At 30.9% G+C, this 7,619-nt stretch overlaps 1 long non-coding RNA gene across 1 annotated transcript in view; it reads left to right on the top strand.

Moving 5' to 3' along the window:
* The first annotated feature begins 1,987 nt into the window (after window positions 1-1,987).
* The window catches only part of LOC108725860 (uncharacterized), a 14,713-nt gene continuing 9,081 nt past the window's right edge, over window positions 1,988-7,619 (top strand). Inside the window, exons 1-2 of the long non-coding RNA XR_001936770.1 lie at window positions 1,988-2,046; window positions 6,343-6,345. This is a non-coding gene — a long non-coding RNA (uncharacterized lncRNA). The remainder of the gene's footprint in view (window positions 2,047-6,342; window positions 6,346-7,619) is intronic.

The following is a 7,619-nucleotide window of genomic DNA, read 5'->3' as shown; positions in this document are numbered from 1 at the left end:
TCTCTGTCATATTAGTACATTTTAATCAAAATAATTAATTGTTTAAAATATCTAATGCTGAAATTGTCAAAACTGTGCCAACAAGCTCCGGTCTCCCTTAATCATTTTATGTAAGTCGTGATATATGATTGCGCTACTTACAACATTAACAAATCAACTGACAATGGTTTTATTAATATTAACAGTGAAAGGCTAAAATCATAATACGATACTAATATAATATAACAGAGTTGTTCGTACAAATTACCTCTACTCCTTCTGTTCTTCTGACATCTGCGGCGTAAATGCCCGGCGTAAATACATACCGGAGTTACTCTAGATCCTTAAAGTCTTTTACAACATTAATTTTTTTTACATACATATCTTTTGCAATTCCAAAGTCCTTTCAAAATCTATCTTTAAGAAATGAATTGCATTATATAATACAATTTCAATTTTGTCGAAACTTTTATTTCAGTGCTTTTGCTCTCTTTTATTCTGAGATTATGCACTTCGAAACTATTTCTTAATTTGTACATAATATTTTACGCAATACATAAAAAAATTGTACTATAAATAATTATTATCATTGTCTGCAAGATTATGGAAACGTTGTGCGCGGAATTCGATCCAATGTAGGAGCTGGCCAATATCTAGAGTACATAAATGTTTTACATGCAATAAGGCGTTCGTCCAGGCTGGACGAAACTGCCCGCAGTCGGATTTTATTACTCGACCGCAAAGAGGCTCACGCGATGGAAGGAAAAATAACAGGCGGAAAATAAAAGTGTTAAGAATACTTTCATATAAATGTGTGAAAAATGCTTCTATTTTGTCTACATTTACAGTCCGTTTAGATTCGTTTGATCAATTCTCACGACATGTATAAATTGTGACAGATAAAGATTCAAATACTATTCATTAATGTGTAAAAAATGTATATTAAGAAGAATAAAAGAAGAAATAATGCATGCAGATTGCAAATGATGTCATTTACAATTTGAATATTTAAATATAATTGTAAACATAAGTCTGACAACTTCAGCGGTAATTTTTATTAATCATTATTTTTATAATGATTAATAAATGTTTTTATAAAAAAAAACAAAGCAAGAGAACTTCCTTTGTGCAAAGGAAATTTTATCGCTCCTTTTATTATTTTTATTTACCAATCTTTTAAATAAAATATGTTCTAAATAATTTTTTAAAAGATATCTATACAAGCAATTTAAGTATGTTATCTTTTTCCTAGAACAGAAATGTGAAACGTAAAAATTTCTATCATTGAAATTAAAAAAAATTTGTCACTTTTCATACTTTGCTATAGAGAAATAATCAGTATCTTGATGCATATGGTTGATGTTAAAAATGGAAAATTGATTTTTAATCCTTCTCTTGCAATCTTTACTTTAGTCTTTAAAGTCATTTTTAATACAAAATTTTATTCTCAAATTTCTCCGAAACAAGAGCGGAGTTCGGTTTTTCCTTTAAAAAATATTTTGTTAATAGAGATCTTGTTAGGAAAAAGATATTGAAAATTATGACAATGAAATTTTCCATATTTTTTGAAAGTCTGTAACAGTACAAAAATTGAGCTGGACAAAATATAGATTGTAGACGGAAAAAGTAAAAATATAATTACAGACGGAGAATTGAAACTTAATTTAGCGCTCCCTTTAATGCGCAACTTGCACACCTACTTATAGCGACCCTAAATATAGTCATGTGTAAGGTCTCATCTATAATACAATAGTCGCAAAGGCTGTGTCGCACGACGCGAGTAGTAGCGTCGCAGGAAATTTTGTCGTATGTCACAAGAGTGTCGCTAAATGAGCATCTACAACAGTCGCAAGGATTGTTTGCATGCAATTCGATAACAAATTCTGCCGCCAAACTTGCTGTGCTATGATTGGCTGAGCTCACACGACACGCTTGTCGTAGTCATAAAAAGTTCAAGTTGACTCAATTCCGTACGACAAGAACTTTTACGACTGCGACAATTATGCGATAGAAGCAACACTCCTGCGACATTATCATACGACATGCGACACAGTCTGTGCGACTATTGTAGATGATGAGGCTTTATGCTTCCGGCACACCAGCGCGATCCGCGACATGCGACGCATGATATCCAATTAATGTACTGTTTTTCCAGAAGAGCTGTACGTTGATTCGATTTCGCGGGTCGCATGTTGCGTCGTGTCGTGAATCGCACTGGTGTGACGGAACCATAAGAATTAATATTCGCGCGTTTTATGCAAAGATTTTTTAAACGCGTTACGGATACAACTTGTAAAATGTGAATGTCATAAATATATATATAGGTGAGTAACACATGTAAATATATGCATATGTGCGCTCACGTATGTAACGCGTACGATTTATGGCGGTCAGTTTATTGATATGGGCAGCCTTTTTTGCCTTGATCCCCCGCCTTCATGACTCTCACTGAAACCGTTTCTTGGCTTTCGCGTATATGTGTAGAGACTTATAAGAGACATATAACTTCTCTACATTCAGTGACACGTTCAATAGACGTCCAGATCGGTTGAACTTCGAGCAGTGTTGTCTCTTGTGCGCTAAATCTTTAATATTCTATTTAATATCCGCTTCGCCCCTTTCCTTCCAGCATCCGGCCACGCGATCCATTGCTTGCGAACATATAAATCAAATAGAAGATATTAGTCATTTTTTGCCAGTGCGGCAGCCCTGACATTCGATCGGGACCTCCATAATTGTTTTTCCGGATTATAAATTTCGCTTTTTATCCCTCACGATAGCAAAGCCGATTTCTTGGCATGAGAGATAAACGTTTTATTCAAACCTATTCATTTTTCGAAAGTGTTCTTACACGTTTGAACTTTTTATAAACTTTTGTAAAACTTATATCCTATAATCAACCTTTTGAATTTATATATATAAATATAAATTAAAGTTATTAAATCATCAAATAGATTATATGAAAAAATAGCCAAGATAAACATACACACACGCTTGCACGTACGCACGCACGCACGCGCAAATACTCACGCACATTCATATATGCATATATATAAATTATGTTTACTCTTACTATTTGGTACAACAGTAGAACTCTGCCTTAACTCAGCTAAACGATTAAAATATAATAAAATAAAATTATAATTAATAATTATAATAAATAATAAATAAATAATACTTTCAAAATTTTTTTAGAACACATTTTCTTAAATTTAGCTTCCTATAGAACAGCGAAAAAAAAAGTAAATATAATTTATATATTTATAAATTTATTTTTACTACTTTTTAATATGATAGATTTTATGGTTTAATTTATTTTTTAAATTTTGCAGCACATCTAAATAATTTACCTTTTATAGTTTTTAATTTTTACAATTAAAATGTTTAAAAAAAATAAAAGATAAACCTTTTTATTTTTTTAATCAGGTTTATTTATTTTTTGACAGCGTTTTTGCACGTTTGAATTTTCTCTGTAATCAATCTCTTAAATTTATATATTTATATAAATTAAACAATAAAATCCTAAATTAACAAACATTTCAATAATTAATGTGAAATTATTAATTAATATATCGACGGGCCATTTATTTGTAAATGTAAAACATGGAAAATTAAACGCAATAATCTGATTGGTGACGTGAGATCAATAAAACTCACATGGTAGGGCCATTTTAGAAATGGTCTGTAATCGTCTATCATTGCATAACAGACACGCCTCAAATTTATATTAGAGCGAAAGAGTAAATGATATTTATAGAATATTCTCTTTCCCCCTTTCTGTCCTCGTTTTCTTCTCGTCTCGTCGCGGCTTCTTAACAGGGAGACTGTATCCATGATACAGTACCGTTTAAACGAGAGTTCAGGGGTTAAGAGGAGATTTTAGGGTCGCGTTAATTAATACTGTAGCGCTGTGGGCGTCCCCCCTCCAACACACGCGGAACACTGAAGCGCTAACTATAACTTAAGCTGCCATTAATTCACATCAATGTCTTCCTACCGCGCTCGAGGGCTGGTGACTTGCATCCTTGTTGCTGGAACTGTGATAAGAGAGAATAGATATTCTTTCTCTTTCTTTCTCTCTCTGTCTCTTTTTCTTAAAGAAGCACATTGTAAGTTTTATATTTCTTCAGCGATACTTGAAATACAAATCAATGACGAAGAAAAAATCTCTCTCTCTCTCTCTCTCTCTCTCTCTCTCTCGGTGGGTATATCCTTTTAATTCACATTAAAAATATCTTTTATTTATGGATTTAAAAAAATTGTTTTTCTCTTGACAAAAACATTTAGAATCTAATAATTTTTAATAACAGCCTTCTCTTGTCATTTTGTAGACGTTTTGTGAAATTCGATTATATTTTACAGGATTATATAAAGATTGTCGTAATATTTTCTATAACACTTTTTATTATAAAGTTATAAGATCAGTTTGCATACCATAACATCATTTGAATACTTTTATGTTTCTGAGTAAAGAAGGTATCTTATTAATCAGATGTACACTGCTCATTAAGATTGTTGTAGCAATATGATGCAAGAATAAGTGTAGTTATCCGATTCTCGGAAGGAAAACGACAGGGATGGTGATACACAATGTCGCAGGGCGATAAGCAACTTAGGTTTTCGTCACGTACACGTCTCATGTGATCCTTTTAGAATTCAATCTTTGTCATCTTTAAGAACGTAACAACTGCCATACGGTACTTGTTTATCTATCTGTTTTATCTCTCTCGATTAAATTATATCGTATGTAAAACTAAGTAATGTTTTGACTATGATGATAAAACATGTCACTTTCATATTTTATCACTATCTTATATATAAAAAATGTAATTATTTTGTAATAAAATATTGATAGGAAAGATCTTCTCTTATTTAATTCTAAAAGACAGAAATTTGTATCAATCATCTAGTCTTTTGACTTTAATAATTAAAAATTAGAATAGAATTTTTCATCAGGGATTTCTGTAATAAAATTTTAACCTTTGTGCTATTTATATCAATTATAATTAATTTATAATTAATAATTAAGTTATGTACTATAATTAATTTAAATATAATTATTTCTCCACTCTGACTTCCATATATAAGCAAATTTTCAGACAAAATCGAAAACTGTAATAGTGATTCTCTTGCTTTTTCTGCATTGAGAGAATGTCAATGTTCATATTATATTGTTTTATTTATAATACAAATTTAGATCGAAGAGAGAAACAAATCTAATTAAATACAAAAATTTATTCGATTCATTCAAAGGATTTTAGTGTTTAAATATTTCTGTGTGAATTTGTATCTGATTCTGCATATTGCGAGCCAAAACCTTTTTCGATCTTGAAACGCCATTTTATCTAGCGATAATAAATTTCACAGGGAGACTTGAATAAGAATAAATGTGTCCGGCAGTCTTATAAAGGAAAAGGTACTGTTGACATATATGTCCAGCATTCCGACAATCGTCCCGAAAAAATCCAGTGCGTCTGGATGGATCTTTCCTGTTAGTTAAGCCGATCATTGCCACTGTAACAAGCTGGCTATTGACAGGTCCTCTCCTGCCATTATAGATGTGAGTGTGTTCCAGATACATGAATGTGAGTGTATTCTACAAGATACATAGATATAGCCAAAAGGGATGGCCAGAATAAACCACAGTTCGACTATTTTATGTGGTGATGGTGTTACTACGGGTGCCACATACTAATGGAGCATTACCTTAACTCCCTCTGTCCGAGCTTTCGTCCAGTTAGTTACACCTCGGAGATGTGAAAGAAAGGACAAAAAAGAGAGAGGAAAAGAAAAAGAGAAAGTGAATCATCCGTATTATCCACCTCTCATAGTCGTATCGACAGGAGAGGAGTTGGGCCATCCCGTCATCATTATTGTGCTTTCTTCTCTCGGTCTTGTCCCCATTTTACTCTCTTTTCGATCTTTCAGAAAATTAGTGTTACAACGTAAATTGTTATTATTATTCGATCATTTGTATACGCTGGTGAGCTATTTAATTGGTTAAGAATAATTTTTATTGTCACAAATACATAAGGTATCGTGAGAAAAAGTTCCAAATATAATAATATATATAATAATCGTATATAATTATATGTATACAGTTACATATAATTATATGACTATATATATATAATATATACATATATATAATTATATTACCATACATAATCATATATAAAAATTTCGGGTAAGTTTACGTTCAATATGTAATATATAATTATATATTATATAATTCAGGAAAATTATTAGTTTATATATACAGTTATACTCCTTACGGCACAAAACTTGCAACAACATTGCAAACTTTTATGCAAGATTTAAGGTTGCAGCAATATTACAACAAGCATCTGTGTTGTACGGAAGATAGTAATGTATGAAAAATTGTTTATTAGGTCATAAGAAATATATGAACATAATTCAATTTTTTTGTTTATTTTAATTTTATATTAACGTTTTTCACACATAGCTTTTTATATATATGTATATATAATTATATATAAGAAGTAGGACTACTTCGACATTTATACAATACAATATTGTTGCAACGTTACTGCAATATTGTTGGAACGTTGCAATGTTGCTGTAATACTGCTGTAATGATATCTATCGACTAGATATGCTACAGTTACACATTCATTAACATTCGAAGTTCGTGGATCATCGAAGTAGCAGTTTTCGTACGATCGCATAGATGGGATACAACTTAGGATGGGTGACCGCTTGGGAGCATCATGAAATTAATTCTTGAATTTATGGGGAAATATTTTTTTATCTTAATTTTGCCGTGTGTATTCTGGAATATGATACTAATCAATAATACTTATTTTAGCAATAAGATTGGATTAATTAATTTTATAGCTTTTATTTTTTTCATCAGCATATATAATTAGGTATATATAATTACCAAAGTTGTTAATGTTACATAAAAAAGTAATAAAGTTACTGGTTTCGTTATTTTTTTTAGTAACGAATGAGTAACGTAGTTACTTTTCCTAGCGAGTAATAGTAACGATAACAAAGTTACAATTTTCAGTAACGAGTAACAAAATTTTACGTTACTTTTCTCGTTATTCCGTTGATATAGAGTTAGGGTGAAATCACACGTTGCGGAAAAGGACTGCGGAATAGAGAATACGTCATTGAGGCAACCAATCAGCGCTATTCCGCACTTCTCCATCACGCAAGTTTTGTGTGCTTTGTTCACAGCATGTTGGCATCAAAGATGCATCCAGATTGAATATAATTTAAAAGAAAAACTTTTTAATATTGGTGGACTCGCGTTTTGTCGAATCTTCGACACCGCCTAACAGACGGATATTTTGAACAATTGTTATTGAAGAAAAATTCAAGATTTAGAGAAATAAATCATAATTTAAAGTTAAAAAATATTCTGCTATTTCTAATGTAAATTGATATGTATCAAAAGTATCAAAACCAAATAAAGAACTCATAAAATAAAAAATAAAATAAAGCTAATAAAATACAAAATAAAACAAAACTATAAATTAAAAACGATTTATTCTTATGTGACTATATTTATATAAATACAATCATTTTTTGAAAAGTAACGAAAAAAGTAACGGTTTTTTTCATTACTGTTAAGTAACGATAACGCGTTCCTTTTACAATCGGTAACGAGT

The sequence above is a fragment of the Mycetomoellerius zeteki genome, unplaced genomic scaffold (assembly GCF_001594055.1).
Source record: "Mycetomoellerius zeteki isolate Tzet28-1 unplaced genomic scaffold, Tzet1.0 scaffold364, whole genome shotgun sequence".
In the NCBI taxonomy this organism is placed as follows: Eukaryota; Metazoa; Arthropoda; class Insecta; order Hymenoptera; family Formicidae; genus Mycetomoellerius; species Mycetomoellerius zeteki.
The sequence above is the reverse complement of the archived record's forward strand: the minus strand, read 5'-3'. Positions and strand labels throughout refer to the sequence as shown.